The 21,818-nt window shown below is 44.4% G+C and overlaps 1 protein-coding gene across 1 annotated transcript in view; it reads left to right on the plus strand.

Annotated features, from left to right (window-relative positions):
* Positions 1-21,818, plus strand: part of ADGRG1 (adhesion G protein-coupled receptor G1) — a 75,728-nt gene that overhangs the window by 23,309 nt on the left and 30,601 nt on the right. Inside the window, 1 exon segment of the mRNA XM_078149335.1 lies at positions 16,129-16,192. The gene's annotated coding sequence lies outside the window, so the exon portion shown is untranslated.

A 21,818-nucleotide genomic window follows, 5' to 3' on the forward strand; every position in this document is an offset into this window, starting at 1 on the left:
TTTAAGACCTGCAAATCACTTTGTATACATTTGGTCCTCAAAACAATGGCAAGAGATAGCTAATATTTGCAAAGTGCTTTAAAGGTATTATCTCACTTTATCCCAACAACCCTGGGACGTAGGTACTATTATTATTCCCATTTTACAGATGGGGAAACTGAGGTACAGTTAAGTTACTTTCCAAGGGCCACACAACTAGTACTTAAAGCAAAATTCAAAGTCAGGTGTCCCTGACTCCAAGACCAGCGCTCTATCCATCGGGCACTACCTAGCAGCCCCCATCAGCTGCGATTTTATGAATCTAATGTATGTTTACCAAGTTCTTTGTTATTCTAGCTCTGTTACATATAAGCAACATGACCTTAGGCAAATCTTTATCTGTCTTGGGCCACAATTTTCAAACCTGTTGAAAGAGGGGGTGGGTTGAAATAAATGATTTCTAATTTAATCCAACAAGTAAGAATTAGAATACTATTCGTAGGCAGAGATAACAGGGTCAAGTGACTTGCCCAGGGTCACACAGCTAATAAGTGTCTGAGGCCAAATTTGAACTCAGGTCTTCCTGACTCCAGGCCCAGTGCTCTATCCACTGCACCACTCAGCTCCTCAATGCCCCAAAGGGAAGTTTACAAGTGATCCTGGAGGTAATAGGGAGTCCCTAGTGTTTATTGAGTAGAGACAGATGTAGTCAGGCTTAAGCTCTCCAAAGATCCTTTGAGAGGAGAGAAGAGAGAGACTCACAGGCCGCTGCAGTGATATGGGTAGGAGGTAATGAGGGGGTGAGCTATTGCGGTAGAAATACAGTCATTTCGGGGTGTGAGGGTGGAGAGAGCTAAGCTTGGGAAATCAGGGAAGCCCCGCCTAGCTGAGCTTTGAAGGGAGTGCGGGGCTCCAAGAGCCCAAGGAAGGGAGAGAGTGAGCACTGCAGGCATGGGGGGTAGGGAGGAACAGTTTGTTCAAAGCCACAGATGCAGAAGAGGAAATCTTGCGTGTGGGGCCAGCTGTGGGACCATCTGACTGGCACAAAGCAGGAATAGACTGTAGGGGAGATTCTTGGTCAGATGCCAGTCAGATTAGGTTACTTCTGAAGTCCCTCGTAACTCTCAGCTTTGGTGATGGGGATGGGGGAGAGGCACTGAAGGGTGATTTAATTGCTAGAGGGAAGTGCCAGGTGACTAGGATTTGAACCTAGGTCTTCCTGACTCTATCACTTGTGATAACATAAAGACTTCTCTATGAATGCGTTGTTCAGTCATTTTTCAGTCATGTCTGACTCTGTGACACCACTTGGGGTTTTCTTGGCAAAGATACCAGAGTAGTTTGCCATTTCCTTCTTCAGCTTATTTTACAGATGAGGAAACTGAAGCAAACAGGGTGAAGTGACTTGCCTAGGGTCACACAGCTATTAAGTGTCTGAAGCCAGATTGGAAATCAGGAAGATAAGTCTTCCCAACTCCAGGCTCAGAGCTCTGTACACTATGGTGCCACTTAGCCATCCTTACAAATTAGACCCTCCCTTACTTTGAGCCAAATGGGTCTCTCTGTGATTTCATCACTGTAGATTCCAGTTTGCCACCTGGAAACACGTAAGCAAATCAAATACTCAAGTCCAGCCCTACATGGATGATCCTATGATGATAATGAGACAAGTAATAATAATAATAGTTGACATTTATATAATGCTTCAAGTTTTACCAAACAACATTAAATACACAATCTCATGTGAGCCACCCACCAATCCTATGAGGTAGGGGCTTACAAGTATTATTATAATAATAATTATTATCATTGTCCCCACTTTACCAGTGAGGATATTGAAGCTCAGAACAGTTATTTACCCACTGTCACACACAAGTGTTTCAGACAGGATTTGAACCCAGGTCTTCCTGACTCCAAGTTTGTCATTCCATGTACAACACAAGCATTTTTAATTAGATGAGGGAACTGGGGCCCAGAGATATCAGAAGGTCATGAAAGTTTCAGGCCTTGGAGCCAGGGCTCAAACTTAGTTCAGGCGCACTTGACATCTATTCCACTGTCTCTATGAATATAAGGAAAATATTACTCTAGTACTTGAAGCAGCTGCAGTTTAATTGATATGAGCAGTCTCTCCACTGATACTGATTGCAGCCCTTCCATAATTCAGCCACAAGCACAGGAAAGAGGGCTAACTTTGGAGCCAGAGGCCCAGGTTCCATTCCTGCCTCTGATACTTGTGACCTTGGTCCATCTTTCTGGGCTTCAGTTTCCTCATCTGTCACATAAGGGGGTTAGACGAGCTGACCTGTCCAGTCCCTTCCAGCTCTAAATATATGACACTAGGAACCTCAACAGTTGCTTCAGTGAAAACATACATCCCCCATTCTCCTCCTCCAAACCCAGCCCCCAACCTAGTGAGGAGTCTTTGTGAGCAGCTTCCTTTCTCTTTGAAGAGAAACCATTCTCTGGGCTTCCTTAGCTCAGTCAACCTAATCCTCAGCAAGCTCAAATCATGGGCCCTGGCCCAAATGGGCTTACTACCTTCTCCTTTTATTTTTCTATTTTTTTCAATTGCCAAGCATTTATTTTCTCTGTATTCTACCCAATCCCCAATTGAAATGAAAGAAAACCAAAACAAAATAAAATGTACACATAGCCAAACAAAACAAATTCCCACATTGGCCTTGTCAAAAAATGTGTGTCCCACTCTGCATCCCCAAGGCCATCACCTCTCTCTATCAGAATGTGGCTTCAAAAGAAAGAAAGAAAAAGAAAGAAAGAAAGAAAGAAAGAAAGAAAGAAAGAAAGAAAGAAAGAAAGAAAGAAAGAAAGAAAGAAGGAAAGAAAGAAAGAAGGTGGCTTCGTCCTTGTGGCTAGTATTTGATTAGAGATCTTGAGCCTTTCAAAGTCGATTCTCTTTACAATGTTGTTTTTATGGTGTCTCCCATCACTCTTCATCAGTTCACACAGATCTTCCCAGGTTTTTCTGAATCCATTTCTTTCATCATTTCTTATCACATGCCACTGTATTCATATACCCTAATTTGTTAAGCCATTGCCCAATTAATGGGAAACCTTCTGAACACCCAGTTCATTACCACTACAAAAAGACCTGCTATATGCATTTGTGTATGCATGCATGCTTTTTCTCCTTCTTTGATATTTAGGAGTATAGGCCTAGTGGTGGTCTTGCTGGGTCAAAGGGCATGCACCATAGCTCCAAATTTCTTCTCAGAATAGTTTCATTCTGTTCTTTCAGAAGAAGTAGGAAGTAGCAGAACCCTGTTTCCAGAGCTCAAGCCCCACCCTTTGCTGATAGGAAATGGGACTTAACAATGGAAATCACACTGAATTTGATAACAGAAATCCTGGACTCTGCTACTTGTGATCTACTACGTAAACTTTGTCAGCCTCAGTTTCCTCATCTATAAAATGAGAGGATTAGACTAGATGACCTCTCAGGACCCTGCAAAATCTAAAGCTATGAGCTTATGATGCCACACTGGCCAGTATCAATCCCCAGGAACCCCCCACCCTATTACTCAAGGAATCCCACCCCATGGTCTAGCTTCCTGGAAGTTTGCTCAGACAACTCTGAGAGCTTTGGGTACTCTCATGCTTGTTCCTAGGCTTGAGCTTTGGGGTGGGAGCCAATGGCTAAGTATCCAACCTACAGTCTTTCAGCCAGGATGACTTTGGGCCATCAGCAACATAATGTAGATGGAGACACTAGACCAGAGATTATTAACCTTTTTTTGTGTGTGTTGTGGTCCCTTTTGCTATTATCATGAAGCCCTATGGACCCCTTCTCAGAAAAATGTTGTTAAATGCATAAAATGAAACACGTAGGAGTACAAAAGAAACCAATTAGATTGAAAAACAGTTATCAAATTAATTTTTTAAGTTCATTTCTGCATCAGGATCTCAGCCCCTTGGGATAGGCTTAACTCCATATGAGAAGGGACAGGGATTCATGTTGACTGGGCTGAATTAGAAGATGGGCTGAGCTTCGCTCAGCCTCTCAGTTCACTGGTGGTACCAAGACAACTCTGCCTTCTATCATCTGCCCTGGCTAGTGCTATTCCTCGGTAACAGCTCAAAGTCTTTTAGAAGCTCAGAATTCTGGTTTCCATCTGAGCCACTGCACTCTCTACTCAGCAATTCTGGCCTCCCTGATTCTTGGTGTTGTCATCTGAGTAATGGGGAGAATGGTACCCTATGCTGGTTCTGCCAGATGAAGCCGAAAGAGAGGAAAATTGTTCTTGTAAAGGATGAAGCACTCACCCTGCATATATGTTTAGTCATACAAGGCTTGGGCACATGCCAGTCCACAGAATGCAGTTTGCCATTATTTCTTGAAGCTGTGTTGATGTCTGAGAATGTGTCCGTGGGCTGGGGTCATACATCCTGTGCAATAGCTGGAGTGCGGGCTAATAATGGATGGATTTTAGTCTGTCCCCTCCCCACAAGGCAGCCTCCTGTGTGGACCCCAGAACTTTCCAGGGACATCCAGCAGCAGATTCTGGTGTTCATGTCATCATCTCCCTTGCCCTCCTGAAGCCAACCCAAGTGCCCTCCCTTGAGCTACAATGAGAACCCCTTATGAAGATGAAATCTGTAGGACTGTGAGATGGAAAGGCTCTTACATGCTTTCTGGTCTAATCCCCTCATTTTATGAATGAGGAATCTGAGCTACAGAGAAAGGGAGGGAGGTAACTAAGGTCACATAGGTGAGTAAAGACAAAGCCTTCTCTGAACATGTATTTCAATGGGCTCCTTAGCAACACAGCTCCCAGGTCACATGACCAAAGCATCACATCAGAAATCCCAGAACTCATGCCTCATCCTCAGCAGCTATGGTATGATTTAAAGGGCCCTGGGAACACCTCCTTCTTTCCCCTGGCTATCTCAGTCCTTGGAAGACTCCCCTTAGAGAGCCATTCCTTGTCAAAGGCTCTTCTCATCTCTCAGAGGAGTAACATCCTTAACTCCTATTGGGTAGCACCCAGTAAGGGTTAATTAACTGGGCAAGATTGGTTCCTGGGAGGTTGGGGGATGGGGGACCCCTACATGTGTGGGGAGGGGTGGCTGGGAAAGAAGAGAGGGAGCCAAAGAAAGATGCTATTTACCTAACAGCTTTGTCTAGTGCCAGCTGTGGGCATGGGCTCTGGCTCCTGTCCCAGTACCATATGCCCAAGCTCCTTGGTCCTCAGTCTGCCTCCATACCTGATACTTTTGCCTACTAACACCAAGGATTGAAGCTATTCTGAATTGTTTTCAATAGGGAGTTATGGAGAGGGATATGGGGAAAAGGCAGAACCTTTTTGTCCGCCTATGGAGGGGGTACCATGAAGTGGAGGAAGGAATGCTAGCTAGAGCGCAAATTCTTGCTTACTGCATGGGACTACCTGACATTGGGACAGTCCCTTAAACTCCCCGGGCCTCAGTTTCCTCGTTTGTAACAGGACTAGATGGATTTTGAGATTCCCTTCTAGGTTTAGATCTGAGACCCTAAGGTCTTTATAGCTGCTCCCAGCTATGCGTGAGGCACTGTGAGATAGCAGAAGGAGCTCTGGATCTAACATCAAAAGAGACCTGGTACTGAATTCTACCTGTGACATTTAGGAATTGTGTGACTATGTGTAAGTCACTTGGGGTCACAGCTCTAGAGTTACAAGTGACCTCACGGCCCATTTGGTCTAGTCCAACCTTCCCATTTTACAGATGAATAAACTGAGGTCCAGAGAGTTCAAGTGACTTGCTTCTGAGCCTCAGTTTCCTCATCTCTAAAATGGCTATAATGATACCTACAGCACCCATTTCATAGATTTACTATGAGAAACAAATGAGATGATATTTGTGTTGTCCCTTATGGGCAAGGGGACTGATGGGAAATGTCTTCCCTGCTGGAAGGAGGGACTGAAGGGCCATAGAAGGTAGAGGGGAAACCCAAGAACTTTTGGTCTCCATGGCTTCCTTGCCAAGAAGGGGCTATCTTTCAAATCGCTCTGAAGATTTTCAAATACGACATAAACATCAGCTGTCATTATGATTCTGTGAAGATAATGAATATAAGCATGTGGTTCCTGCCCTCATCATCTGACCCTCCTTTTATGTAGGGAGGCCTCAACTCAGACATCCCTCAACCTCAGGCGAGGCCTCCTCCCTCTTTCCCCACAGCCTCTTCAAGCATCTAATGTTTATTATCAGACACTAACAGGTTCAGTGTGGGATTATCAACAACAGGAACTAGACTGAACATTCATTAAGGGGTCAAGTTGTTAGGATGGACACAATGCCCATCTTAGAAAAAACACTTCAGGCAAGGGAAGAAACCCAACCATGTGTCACCTGACATACAGAATGAGGGGGTGGTGGTGCTGCGGCTACTTCCATCACCTTCCTGAGGGAGGGGAGGCCTCACATTGGGCATTTGGACATCCTGGATCCTAAGCTGACAGCAGCTGTGAAATAGCCAAGAGGAGAGCTCAGGGTCCATCAGATCTGTCCTTTCCGTTTGCGGAATCCCCTCTGGCCTGTAAACAATAAACCAGATGTCTAGTGGTAACTTGGGGTCACAGGACTTATAGCTGAAAGGGACCTTAAAGATTTCCTTGTTTAACCCCCTTATTGTATAGAGCAAGGTGAGGAACTTGTCCACGGTCACACAGTTAGTAATAATTATTCACATTTATAGGGTACTTTAAGATTTGAAAAGTACTTTTCCTACAACAACCCAGTGAAATAAATAGTATTCAAAAAACATTTATTAAATATTCACTCAATATAAAATATAAAAATACATACACACAAAAATCCCCTGCCATCAAGGAACTTACATTTTAGTCGGGGCACATATAACATATAGGCAAGAAAATAAATACAAAGCATAGATACAAAGTATCGAAAGGGAAAAGGCCTCGTGTATCTACATCTAATAGTCTAACAGCACAGATATTGTTGTCTCCATTTTAAAAGCAAGGAAACAGAGTCTTAGAGAGGTTGACTTGCCCAGGGGCACCCAGGGAGCAGGAATGATAAGTTGCGTTCAAGGTCAACAAAGTTTTTTTCCTCGCAACAATCCTGTGAGATGGGTAGCATAAGTATTATTTACCAGCATTTTAAAGATAACTGAGGTTCAAAGATGTGAAAATGACTTGCCCAACTCAAAGAGGTAACAAGTGACCAGGTCAAGATTTGAACCTAGGTCTTCTCACTCAGTGTTGTGTGCCTCAGTTTCCTTATCTGTAAAATGAGTTGGAGAAGGAAATGGCAAACCACTCCAGCGTTTGCCACAAAAATTGGACCTAAATGGGGTCACAAAGAGTCAAACACACTAATCAATAAAACAACTTCTGACCTTCCAGTGCAGTGCTTTCCCCATTAGATCATGAGAACTGGTCTTATCCGTTATCTTGTATGTTCCGATGTTATCTTTCCCGATTAGAATGAGCTCTTTAAGTCCCAGGACTGTTTTTACTTTTTCTTTGCATCCCCAGCACTTAGCATAGTGCCTGACACATATAAAAGAGGACATTGGGGAATTAAAGGGATTTCCCTCCACCCAATAGCGATCCATGTCCTCTCTGCAATGTATAATCTTAGAGCGTCTGCTTGGAACACTGAAAAGCTGAGTGACTTGCCTGGGATCCACGGGGTACAGGCCAAAGAGATCTAAGAAAGAGGGAAAGGACTGGTGTGTCCTGCTAAATGTTTACTAATTGGGTCTCAAACAGGGTGACACACTTTCCAGTTTAATCTGCATTATCAATCTTCTTCTCCATCATTTTCTTAAGTCTAGACAAAAAACAAAACAAGAGATCAAGCCTGGATTTGTAGGGTTTGCCCATTTTCGTGGCATAAATGCCCATGCCACACTGCAAATTTAATAATCAGTTCTCAAAAACTGGTACGAGCTGGCTCCGGCCCCCCTTCCCTCACCCCAGAAAGGACCCGTGGGTGTAAGAATATTCATTATAGCACGTTCTGTAGTAGCAAAGAACTGGAGATCTGGGGAATGGGTGAACAGATCATGATATATGGATGTAAGGAATTCCCGGAGAAGGAAAACTCCTCAAGTAATGCAGGCTGACACCTTCTCTGCCATTTATCACCTTAGAGATTTGCCAGAGAAGTGAGAGATAAAGTGATTTGCCCAGGGTCACAAAGCCAGCACTGGTTAGAAGCCTGATTGGAACTCAGGTCTTCCCCGTTTCAAGGTCAGATTCCTATCCACACTGGCATGCTGCCTCTTATAACATAACATGGCGACATAATGTACCCCAGAGTTTTCTAAGCCTGGATCATTTCCTTAGAGCTCTTACCTATTTCCCCTATTACAGGAACAAGCATTCAAAGGGAGGGGAGGTGGAGAGGAAATAAGACAGTGGTGATTTTTTTTCAAATAAGAGGGAGAAAGGAAATTTTTTTAATGACTTACTACTAAACAGTACCCAGTACCCTGGGCCTGAAGCCCAGAGACCTAGATTCAAATCCTAGTTCTTGGACAAGTGACTTAACTTTTTCAAGTCTCCATTTCTTTGACTTTAACATGGGCATATCAACACATTTCACTACCTACCTCAAAGGTTGTTGTGAAGATCTAGTGAGGTAAGAGAATATTGTAGTGTGGTGGAAAGAGTCTCAAAGGACCTGGGTTTGAGTCCTGGCTGGGCTGTTTCCCTGCTGTGTCACTTTGGGCACCCCAAATGCACCCATTCACCTCTCTGTTCCTATGTTGCCTCATACGCAAAGTCAGGGAATTGGACCAGGTTCCCTCTAAGGTCTGGAAACATGAACTAAACTCTATTTGCCAGGGTAGTTGACTGTGTGCTCAAAGAAAACAGACTATTCTCACGTTATTCCCTATTCTCAAATGCAATAAAAGGTAGCTTGCTATTCTTCTGCTATGAAGAATGTGAGGGCAGCCCCTCAGTTTCTCATAATAAACCCTTATAGAAGAGGGGTGAAATGCCTCATAAATATGTACTAATAACCAAGTGTATGGTCCCAGCAAATCATCACATCCTGGCTCAATCTCCTTTAAAGGAAGACTGTGAGCTGAACAATGGGTGAATTCCTTTTCCCAGAATGGTTCTGGAGTTTCTCTGGAAGGGTCTCTAAAAGAAAGCTTTCTTTGCTTTCTCTTTTCCTCTTCCTTGATTAAGCCAAAAATAGTGCTTAGAGTGCCCAGCACACATAGGTTTCCTTGTCAGTGCTGGCAGGCAAGGATCTGCCTTCAGCTATACAGTTTTCACAGCCAGATTGTGAGCTGTCATCTTTCTATTGTGTTTTGTTTGTCTTTCAGCTCAGAGCCATAAACTAAGGGAGCATGACTGGAGCTTTGTCCAAAATTTAGAAAGCAAAAAATGTCAAAATGATGAGTGGCAAAGATCTAACTAATTTAATTTAAAAATGTGTTAAAATTCTTATTTTGAGAGAGTGCTTCTTCAGCAAATTTCAGTTCAGTCATGCCAACACTGCATGACCCTATTTGGGGTTTTCTTGGCAGAGAGACTAGAGTGGTTTACCATTTCCTTCTCCAATTCATTGTACAGATTAGGAAATTGATGCAAACAGGCTTAAGTGACTTGCTCAGGGTCACACAGCTAGTAAGTGTCTGAGGCCAGATTTGAAATCAGGAAGATGAGTCTTCCTCCTCAGTCCACTGCTCTGTCCCCTGTACCACCTAGCAGCCCATTAGCAGGGATAGCTGTGTAGTAGTGGACAGAGAGATAGCCTTGCTGGGTGGGTGACTTAGGCAAAATAACTTAACTTTTTAATCTTCGAGTCTTTACTCTAAGACCTAAGGGCAGAGGAGGTACTGGCCTGAAGCTGGTAAAAGAGGTTTCCTGTTTCCCTCATCAGGGATTTCTCTGGAGCAATGAAATCCCAGTGCAGTTTCTATTCCTAGCCTTCAGCAGCATGGAAATGATTGAACTTAGTCCCAGCTAGCTGAGTTCTCCCTGCACTGCTAGGCCATGGCCCAGGTGAATTTGTCCCCAACCTGGTCTCACTCTGCTCCTTCTCAGTGGCAGCAGCCTTGGGGAGATCCTGGGTCTCTCCACACAGTGGGAGGGGAAGTGTCCTAGACTCTCCCCTCACCTGACTTGGACTTAATTACTCCTCCTATTGGGACAGCTAGATGGTGCAGTAGATAGAGTGCCAGGCCTGCAGTCAGGAAGACTCATCCTCTTGAGTTCAAATCCAGTGGCAGACACTTATTAGCAGTATATCCTGGGCAAGTCACTTAACCCTGCTTACATTGGTTTCCTCATCTGTAAAATGAGCTGGAGAAGGGAATGGCAAACCACTCCAGTATCCTTGTCAAGAAAACTCCAAGTGGGATCACAAAGTGTTAAACATGACTGAGAAAGACTGAACAACAACAAAACTTCTGCTATCATTTTTATAGGACTGGTTACAGAATTTGAGGGTTTATTTCCTGCTGCTCGGCCCAGCTGTCTCCCAGTTGCAGGCCTTTGGTCAGTAAGGTCAAAAAGTTGGGGTGGCTCTGATAAGATGATGTCTGCTTGGTCTGAGAGTGCTGGAGGACTATTGATTAAGGTAAGCTTTCATGTCTCTGTTGGCCTACCCATCCAATGCTTTCCCAAAAAATCCTCATCACCTGCACAGAGCTGAGCTTGAGACTCTTATCTTCTTCATCATTGATAAAAATATCGAGCAGAACAAATACCCCAAAATAACTTTAAGAAAGAAATAACAAAGTCATCGATATTTAAAAATGGACAAGAAAAAAGGGCAAGGAACAGAACCTTCACTCCATGTTGATATCAACAAGCCTTGAGTCCAGTGGTTCAACCAACTAACCCAGGCTACCATCCAAATCCCTTCTTCCATATTTCCCTATTATTGTCAAAGGTACCACCACCTTCCACATCACCCCAGCTGACAACTTTGGTATCGTCCTATGTCCTCAGTCTCACAGCCTCCCCTGTGTTTAATCTGTTGCTGTCATGTGTTTTCTACCCTTCTCAATGTTTTTCTTGTCCATCCCCTAGCTTCCATTTACATACTCATAATGCTAATACAGGCCCTCATTCCTTCTCTTCTGGACTCTTAACATTGCCTTCTACTTAGCCTCCCTGCCTCAAATCTCACTCTCCTCCAGTCCACCCTTGCTTAGCTGCCGAGGGGATTTTTCTAAAGCTTAGTTCGAAGCATGTTGCACTCACCCTTCTCCCCTACCTTCTACTCAGAAAGCTATAGTGGCTCCCTATTACCTCCTGGATCAAATAGTTCTCTGCTTGGCCTTTAGAGCTCTTTACCTGTCCCCTTCCTGACTTTCCAGTCTTCTCCCTCCTTATGGTCCAGAAACTCTGGGCTGTTGGCTCTTCCACCAACCCAACCCTCTATCTCTGACTCTGCCTTTGCCTTGGCTGCTCCCATGTCTGGAATACCCTCCCTCCCTCCCTCTACCTCCTAAGCCTCCTTCAGGACTCCACTGAAATCCCACTTTCTACAGGAAGCCTTTCCAGGATCCCTATTTCCCTTGCCCCCAACTCTATATACTCTATAAATATGAGCTCATTGAGGACAAAGACCATAGCTCTGCCTTTTCTTGTATCCCTAGCATTTGGCATAATTCCTGGCACAGAACTGATTGTCTGCTCAATGCCCTGCTCCTTCCTGCCAAGGTCACCTCCCCCAGACCCAGCCCAACTCTTGGTCTGGCCTGGCATTCTCAGGGAGACAAGGTACAAAGGAGAGGGAGGCTGGTGGCTACCTTCCAAGAGCCGCAGTGTCTTGCTCTCCCTTCCCCTCCTCAGAGTGGTCTGAGGACTTGTTGACCTCATCTCACCAGCCTTGGGCGACATCGGAAGCAGACAGGGAAGGAGAACTCAGACAGACATTGAAGTTTGTGGCTTGGGGGGAGAGAGGGCTGTCTGGCAAGGTATGGGAGATGGAGAGAGAGACACTAGAGGGGGTCTGTATGTGTAGACCTCCTCAGGTAATGAAGGTGATGGCTGACTGCCCAGGATAGCTATTCTTTCTCTCTTTTCCCAACAGTCACATGAATAAATCCTGCCCTCACCTGTTGGGCACTGGATTGGTCATCCATTCTGTAACTGTTTCTTGAAGGGACGGGTGTGCCAGACAGGGCTATGCTGCAGGCAAGGACAGCATGGTCCTGCGCCGCAGGCATAGACAGGGCAGTCCCCCTCTGCAGGACGGCCATCCTAGTCTTCTGGACTGGCTTCAGCTATCTATGGGCAGGGTGTTGCCTTCCGGGTCAGACACATTTACAAATAAATGTGTGCAAATGAGGGTGGTGGGGAGTGAGGTTTCTATTGCTGACTCCCTCACTAACCACCTGCAGCTGTGAGATTTCCTCCCCCTCTGCCTCCCACAACCGGCTAGAAGCCCCATCCTCCCTGGTCAGTAGCTCAGATTACTGACGAACAACGGTTTTATTCCTAAGATGACCCTTATTGGGGAAACTGCTGAGCTCAGGCCTATACCTCTCCTACTCTAAAACCTGGTTCAAGTCATACCTTCTCCAGTAAGGAAACAGTCACTAATGATTAATCCCCCCTGACCCCCTTCACTCAGGATCCCACTCAGCAGCTGTAGATGCTGCTTCTCCCAAACCCCAGGCCTTTTTTTTGATTTAACCCCACCAGAAAATGAGTTCTTCCATTGTAAATGCATTCACCAGACAACTGAAGCTTTTGGTAAAGCAGCATGGGGTGGTGGAGAGAGAACTGGCTCACAAATCTGAGGACATGGGTTGGAATTCCATCTCTGCTACTTACTAAGGTTACCCATATGAGCTTAGGCAAGTCACCACACTTCTCAGGGCCTCAGTTTCCTCATTTGCAAAATAATGAAGTTGGACTAAAGGAGGTTTGATGTCCCTTCCAGCCCTAAATCTAAGTTACTCTTTCAGCACCAAAATCATTTTGAGTGGCGATCTTTCTAAAAATAAACCCCACGCTTCCCTGACCTTATAAGCCAACGATACCTAAATATATCAAAAGTTCCTTGATTATATTTGTGTGACTACTCCCTCCTATTTGGATCACAACCCACCATGCTTTAGTCAATCATTTCAAGAGTTAACTTTGGGTGATGAGACTCTTTGTACTTGTCAAAGTGGGTTCAGTTTTGTGAAGTCAACAAGGATATCGATTTATTAATAAATAATAATTTATTATGTGCCAGGCACTGTGCTAAGGGGTAAGGGTACAAAGAAAGGCAAATATAGTCCCTGCCCTCAAGGAGCTCAAAGTCTAACGGGGAGACAACATGCAAACACTTTGTACGAGCAAGATGTATATGGGATAAACTGGGGGTTGTCTTGGAAGGAAGGCATTAAGATTAAAGAGGAGCAGGAAAGACTTGTTACAGAAGGTAAACCTTTAGTTGGGACTTGAGGGAAATCAGAACAGAGATGAGAAGGGAGAGAGTTCTCGACCACAGGATTCTTGTTCATCTTTTGTTCTCAGAGAGGACCAATGACATCACAAGGATGGTGTCTTGACTGGCGTGTGAATTGGATATAAGTGAGGCAGAGCTACCCAAAGTCATCAGACTTGCTATTTTAAAAAATGCCTTTAGATAAGGAGATGAGCCAGTGAGAATGCTCAGAGTCAGAACATGGAGTGTTCTGTGATGTGGAACAGCAAGGAAACCAGTATCACTGGATCGTAGAATAAGGTGTAAGGGTTGCATGGCCTTAGAGAAGTCAGGGCCACTTTCCCATTCCAATGAGTCACTAGAGGAGGCCAGTGTTCTTTTTTTTTATTTTTTGCAAGGCAGTGGGGTTAAGTGACTTGCCCAGGGTCACATAGCTAGTAAGTGTTACGTGTCTCAGGCTGGATTTGAACTCAGGTCCTCCTGACTTCAGAGCCGGTGCTCTATCCACTGCACCACCTAGCTGCCCCATGTGGGGCAGGTGTTCTTAACCTGTTTGTACCATGGACTCGTTTGGCAGTCTGGTGAAGTCTATGGACCGCTTCTCAGAACAATGTTTTTAAATGCATAAAACATAAAATTACAAAACACACCAGTTTTATTGTATTTGTGTGTATGTATATACATATACAATGTATGTATTATATATTATATGTATATATTAAATGTATATGTATTATATTATATATTCAATGTGTATATATGTACATGTGTGTATATATATGTATACACACACACATATGAGTTTTGTTTTGTTTTGGTTTTTTGGTAAGGCAATTGGGGTTAAGTAACTTGCCCAGGGTCACATAGCTACCAAGTGTCAAGTGTCTGAGACCAAATTTGAACTCAGGTCCTCTTGACTCCAAGGTCGGAACTCTATCTACTACACCACCTAGCTGCCCCTTATATATAGTTTTTCAATCCAAGTTCATGGACACCCTGAAATCTAGTCACAGATCCCAGAAACCTCTAGCATAAGGAAAATATTTTAATCTTGTCTTGAAGACTTCCAATATGGTGACAATGCCTTCAGTGACCCCTGAGGTATGAGGAACGGTTTCTCCTATATTAAATGACCCCAGATTGCTGGAAGTTTTGAATTCTTGTGTTTGCTTTATTTTTTTTTCATAGTTTTTCTGTCTGTTCCCCTGTCACTTTCTGCTGCTTTTCAATGGTTTTGCTTCTCTGACCACTTCCCCTACTGCTAATGCGCTACTTCCATTCTGAGAAAGGCTTAAAAATTAGATAACTAAGTGGATACGTAGAAGGATAGCTAATTAGATGAATGGAGAGATGGATGGGTAAATAGATGGATGAATGGATAGGTGGATGCCTAGCTAGTTGGATGGGTGGATGAATGGATAGAGAGGTAATAGAGAGACAGATAGATAGCGTGAACTTTTATTAAGTGCTTACTATATGCAAGATACTGGGCTAAACCTACTGGGCTAAGCCCTGGGGTTATAAAAAACAATCTTGCAATACAGTCCCTATCTTCTAAGGGCTCATGTTCTGGTGGAAGAACACAAAACATAAAGGGGAGTCAGAAAGCTGGGGATGAGGCTGGGGGTGAGCATGGTGAGGAGATGGCTGGGAAGTGGTGGGGAGGCCTGGGCCACAGGAAGATAAGGCAAGAGCTCACTTATCACAGGAAGGAGACTCAGCGAAAGATTCCAGGTTTCCATTGGAGGGGTCATGAGAGTGATAACTAGAGATTTGATGAAGTGGCATGGCGATGACCAGACGTGGAATTGGCATGCATGGTTCAAACCATAGAGTCATTAATGACTATAAAGTCAGGCACCAATTGAGGCTGGAGGGTTTCTTCTAAGAGGATTGGGAACAATCTCTGGTTCAGGGACTCGGGGGCATCATTTTAGCTGCTCATAGGCCCTTCTTGCCTCCTTCTTTCATGCTGAGCTTCAGGCAGAGTAGGTGAGGTTGCCAGGTCCCTAGCCTCCCAGTAATTGAATAGCATCACACTCTAGTGTACAGATATCTGATGATTTTCTTTGAAGTCATTTTTCATATCCATGTTTGGCCTCCCTTGCTAGCCAGGAATCTTCCCATATTTGCCTTTCTTCTGCCCTCATTGCCAGGGGGCTCAGGCCAGGGCCGGGCATCCGGCGCAGGTGCTGGGCCAACGGGTTGAATTCCTTGGAGACCCCTGAAGTGTTTGGGAGATCAGTGCTCCCTGGGGGATTCCCGCCCCTGGATTTATCCAGGCAGAGCTCAGAGCTCAGGGTGTAGGTCTAGGAATGTGATTTTGGCCCCTGGTAGAGACTTTTTGGTGTCTCAGTGATCTTAGAAGAAAACACTTGTCCTGATTTTCATTCTCATTTAATTGAAAAAATGCCTGAAAATTGAAGCAGTTCTCCCTGCCAGCACTCCCTGCTGTCTCACCAGCTGAAGTTGCCTCCAGAACCCCCTTCCTGAAGCAAACCTCTGTCTGGACGCATTTTTGATCTCTAGTGCTAGAAGCCTTTAGTGATCATCTGGTCATTCTGGAGATAAAGATGCCAAGGCCGATTCAAGGTCAAACTCAGGTGGTAAGCAGTGGAGCCAGAATTGGAAGCCTTGAGACTCCAGATTCTGGTGTTTGTTTTTCTGCTCCCTGGGCTGCCTCCCTGACAGAGGCATTGTGGGGATCAGATGATAGACTGTGTGTGAGGGACCTTATAAGCCATTGAATCCAACCCCCTCATTTTACAGATGAGGAAACAGATGCCCTGAGAGGAGAAGGGGCTCAGGATCACTCAGCCGGTAAACATCAAAGGTGGGTTTTGAATTAGGGTCACCCTGACTCCTAGTCAAGTACTCTACCTACTTCGCCACACTGCGTCTCAGAGACAGCCTATGTGAAAGGGCCTTGAAAACTTCAGCCCTGCCCCTCCAAATAACAGCCAAGTCTGTCCGCCTCAGCTCATGCAGAGGACAGAGAGGGTCCACAGAGTTTCCTTTCAGTTACATCTGATCCGAATTCTTCCGCTCTACCTTCAGCGACCCACCCATCAGCATCATTATTTCTCCCTTTTCTCATCACCTGCTTCTTAAGATAGCCAAACTCAACCTATAGTTCTCTGCCAAGGCTGGGTCCACTATGAGTGTTCTTATAGACTGCTTCATCCTTCTATGCCAGGCCCTCTCCCTTCCTTTCCTTTGAACCTGGGTCCATATTCTAGGGAGGTTTCTCCTTTTTGGGGGGAATGGAGAATTCCATCAGAAACCTCCATCCCATTGGTGGCCCATTGGCTCCCTTTGAGATTCCCTGGCTGGACTGCTCTGAGACCAGCCCATTCCAAGGCCAGACTCTAGTGTTCACTCTGGATAGACCCATATCTGGGAGGCAGGTAGGGGAAAATTAAGCCCCAAGAATGTCAGAGCTGGGAAGAGATCTTAGAGCTAGCTAGTCTAATTCCAATCCCTCTTGATACAGGGAAGAAAACGATTTAGTGGCAATTGCAATATTTGTGTTCTGGGTTCCTTCCTCCGGATCTAGAGTTCTGTGTTCATCTGCACCATACGTAGCCCTGGAGACTCCTGCCCCCAAGGCATAGCCATCGGCAGAGTAGGGGGCAAGTGGATGTGGCTTCTTGGATGCTCTTGTCCAATCTATGACCTGTCTGCTGGCGTACACCAGATTTAGGAGGAAGCAGGACTAGGAGAGGGGTCCCTTTTACGCCCCTCCTAGATGGAACTGATCTTTGTCCTTGCTTGCTGGCGATCTCTCCCCTTTCCTCCCACCGCCCCCCACCTCCACTTCAAGCGGAAGCAAGGTCACATTGTCCAACGGCCGAGTCAAGCCTACTTTATCCACTCCAGTCCTCCAGCAAACACTGGAGAAAGTGTTAAAAATAGGTAGAGCGGAAAGCTGGGAAGGAAACGATACACAGAGGTACAGGCAAGGGAAGGGAGTCATGGCTCTGGTAGAAAGTCATGGGGGGCTGGGATGGAACAGTTCAGGGTCCAGCTCCACCTCCTGTTCCCCCTGGAGAGGAAATGACTCACATTCCTGAGATGCAGAAAGTAATCTCCCTCCCTGCCCGGAAGAAGAGGTTGGAGGGAAGGGGGTTAGAGGGGGATCCAAAGCTGTGGTAACGTCAAAGGTAGACCCCCCCCAGGACATTTTGTTAGGTTCCAGGCTGCCCATAAGGTGCGGAGGGAAGATTTTCATTCAGTACATGAAATACTTATCCCCTGATCTCCATCTGCCTCCCCCCACACCCCCACCCTTCATAGTATTCACTTAACCCAACTGGCTGAGTTTTGTCCTATTGTGTCTTCCCTGCACTCTTATATGTATTTACGGAAGGGCAATCCAAGGTCTAGGGCGTTGCTGTGTTCTTGAAACTAGAGGCTGAAGGGTACAGGCAGTGAGTGTGCACGTGTATGTGTGGGAAGGGTCATAGTTATGTGAGGGATGGTGCACCCCAAGGGGAATTCTCTGGGGTCTGAGCCCAACCGTTGGGCTCCTTCTAGAGGGATGACAGCTGTGATGGAGAAGTGAGAATTGTACCTTCTTCTCAAGGGGAGCCGCCGTGCAGCAATTATCTGAGAAACAGGGCTATGTTGAATGGACTCATCTGGCCCCAGGTAATGGGGGTTTGGGGAGGGGGACAGAAAGGAGTGAGATTTTTTCTACTCTGGGTAGCAGCGGGGAACTGTGTTAAAAGGAAAATTCCCTGAGCAACTGGTAGAAGTTACTAAGAATGAATTGAGGATCCTTCTAACTCCAAAATTCTGTGATTCCAAGTTTGGCATTTGGATTTGGATATAAATGGGATGTAAGTTTGAAGCTGATTATGCTGCCTGTGTATACCTGTGTCACCTCAGGCAAATCCTTTTGCCTCTTTGGGCCTCAGTTTCCTCATCTGTAAAGTGTGGGAGTTAGACTACAATTAGGGCTTAACTTTTTTTATGTCATGGACTCCTTTGGTAGCCCAGTGAGGCCAATGGAACTCTTCTCAGACACGTGTTTATAAATGTATAAAATCAAGCACAGAGAAAAGCATTATGTTGGAATATAGTTATCAACATTGTTTTTAAAAGTTCATGGACCCCCTTTTAGGAGCCCCTGGATTACGTGATCTACAAGGCCCTTCTAGCTCTGACGTCTATAATGGGAGGCAGCATGGCACAAGGGAGAGATCCCTGATTTTGGGGTCAGAGGATTTGGGTTCAAATCTTGGTTCTGCTACTTTCTACCTGAGTGACCTTGATCCAAGTCAACAATCAATCAATCAATTAGCATTTATTAAATGCCTATTTATGAAGGCACTGTTACTAAGGATACAAAAAGAGGCAAAAGACAGCCCCTGACCTCTAGGAGCTTACAATCTAACACAGGAGACAACATGCAAACAAATATTTACAAAGCAAGGTATATACAGGATAAATAGGAAATAATGAACAGCAATACTTCTCTGGGCCTCAGTTTCTTCATCTGTAAAATGAGGAGGTTGGACTTAGATCCCTTCTAGCTCTAAATTTGTGATCCTCTGGTATTGGGGGTGGGGAGAAGGTGGGACATTGAGTCAACACTCAATTATCTGCATATTAGGACAAATGACCTAAAAGTATGATCATTTAATCCAATGATATCTCACTTAGTCTCTCTGAGTCTCAGTTTCCTCAGTGCCTAGCACAAAGGGACAAGGAAAGAGATCATATCTGTGATTTTATTGATATAGGGTCCTCTCAAGTGAAGAACTTTCTTTCCTAATACAGCGTTGGCACCTTCTTTGTAACTCATAGCATTTAGAGAGTTGCCCAGAACGTGGAGCAAGTAAGTGACTTGCCCAGAGTCATACATCCAGTATGTGTCAGTCAGTCCCAAGCATTTATTTTATTATGCACCCACTATAAACCAAGTACTATCCTAAATGCTGGGGACACAAAGAAGGGGAAAAAAAAACATTCCCTGCTCTCAGGAGCTCATGGCCTAATGAGGAAGATAATGTTCAAGCTATTGTTATTCAGTCATTTTCAGCCATGTCCAACTCTTTGTGACCCCATCTGGGGTTTTCTTGGCAATGACATTAGAGTGGTTTTCCATTTCCTTCTCCAGCTCATTTTACAGAGGAGGAAACTAAAGCAAGCAGAGGTAAGTGACTTGCCCAGGGTCACACGGTTAGTAAGTGTCTGAACTCAGGAAGATAAGTTTTCCTGATTCTAAGCCCAGCCCTCTTTCCACCACACCATCTAGCTGCCCCAGGAGCAAGCTACAGTCAGGACAAATTGGAGATAATCAGCAGAGGGAAGGCATTAGCATTAAGAAGGATTGTGTCAGAGGCAAGACTTGAACTCAGGTCCTTGACTGTGAACCTAGCTCTTTATCTACTATGTCAAGATGCCATCCAACAAGATGCTTAATAAATGCTTGTTGATTGGTTAATTAAATGATCCCTAAGGTCCCTTTTGTTCCTAAATGCTAAGATGTACAATCTCATGTTTAACCACGTTACTGAATTAGTATAGCTGATTTTGAGTCCCAGGCCAATGTGCCTCCTTACTTAGTAATGAAAACTCAGACTCATTTTCACAGCCCATTAAGCCAAGCATGATTGGGAGGGTGACCTCCTGCAGACATCAGTGACGTGATACATTCCAAAGTCAAACAGCAACAATCTTAAACCATCTGGTACAGGGATCCAACCGGCTCATTGTTGCCCTTCCCTGGGCACTGAGTGTACTTTCAGGATCTTTCAGTAATAGGATGAGATGAGTAAGATAGGCTGAGACTGATCCAGGACACAGGAGATGGGGATTTCCAAATACTTGTGATGGCCGTTGCTTCTGTGTCCTCCCTAATAACACTGCTTCTCCTCCTCCATGGGAGCTGAGCCATAGAATTACAAAAGTGGGAGAAAAGGAGCTCAGAAGGGAGTGGTGAGATTTACCTGGGCACTGGATTTATAGACAGACGACTTGGGTCCTGATCTTCTGTTTAATACATGTACATGACCTTGGACAACTCCCTTCTCCTTGCTGAGGACTCCGACTAGGTGAGGCTAAATGATCCCCATGCTTCTTGTACCCAAATCTTATTTGAAGAGGGGAAGAGTACTTAGAATCAGATGTTAGTTCTTTACCATGAGACTGAAGATAAATGAAAAGTAGTGCGGAGAAATAGAAAAAAAAAACAGTGGACTAGACATCAGGAGACTTGGTTTCCCAACCCAGCTCCAACATTTACTAACTATAGGACATTAGGTAAGTCAGTTTTCCCAGTTGTAAAATGGAATAATTATTCTACCCACAGCTAGGTCTCAATTAGTGCAAATAATGATTCCTCCTGAAGTGGTTGTCAATTTACATTGCATGTTCCCATTGGGCTGGAACAAATTACCATATTTACATCATTAAAATCTCTAATAATTGGAATTCAAATACATGGGACCTCTTCAGGGGATTCATTATTTGCACTAATCAGGTCCTCCCTGTACATCCTAGGGTTGTTGTGAGGACTGAATGAAATGTTTGTAAAACAAGAGTGAGCTATTGTCATCTTTCTTTTGTTTTTACATTGTTTTTGTTTCTGAATATAACTCTCCCTTTTCCCTATAAGACAGCCCTGGTAACAGAGATTTAAAAAGAAAGAGGAACAATAGCAATTCACCAAAGCCAAACAATGTCCACCGTCTCCTTCCTTTGCAAAGGAGGAGTTCTCTCAACTCTTCTCCACAGCCAACTGTGGTCATTACACTTACACGTCATTCAAGATTTTTTTCCTTTTGATTTTGAAAAGCTTTTTGTTTATATTGTTGCAGTTGTGTTTCTTGTTTGACTGGTTCTGCTTTACTCTTCATCAATTCATCTAAGTCTTCTCTGAATTCTTCACAGTCACTGCTTCTTTGGGAACAATAATACACCTTCGTGTGCCACAGTTTGTTCAGCCATCCCACAATCAATAGGTCTCTGCTTTACTTTCAGTTCTTCTGCAACCACAAAATGTTCTGCTATGAATAATTTGGTGTATATGAGATCTTTCTTTCTGTTTTTAACCTCTCTGGGGTACATGCTTGTCAGTGAGATCTCTGGGTCAAAGAATGTACACATCCTAGGCATTTTCTCAGCATAATTCCAAATTGCTTTCCAGAATGGTTGAATCTATTCTCAGCTCCATCAACAGTGTATGCATGTGCATGTCTTTCCATAGCCCCCTTGAACATTGACTATTTCCATATTTTTTCACCTTTGTCATTTTGGGGGTATATGAGGTAAACTTCAGAGTTATTTTGATTTTTATTCTTCTTCTTATGAGTAATTTAGAAAAAATCTTGCATATAGTTTGCAATTCTTCTTTAGCAAAGTAATTGTTCATATCCTTTGAAAACTTATCTACTGGGGTCTTTGGGAGAGAAAAAGGTAGAGGAATAAGGAGAGGGAAAGGGAGTGGAAGA

This window comes from Phascolarctos cinereus, unplaced genomic scaffold, assembly GCF_003287225.1.
Source record: "Phascolarctos cinereus isolate Bilbo 61053 unplaced genomic scaffold, phaCin_HiC Scaffold_2;HRSCAF=192, whole genome shotgun sequence".
In the NCBI taxonomy this organism is placed as follows: domain Eukaryota; kingdom Metazoa; phylum Chordata; class Mammalia; order Diprotodontia; family Phascolarctidae; genus Phascolarctos; species Phascolarctos cinereus.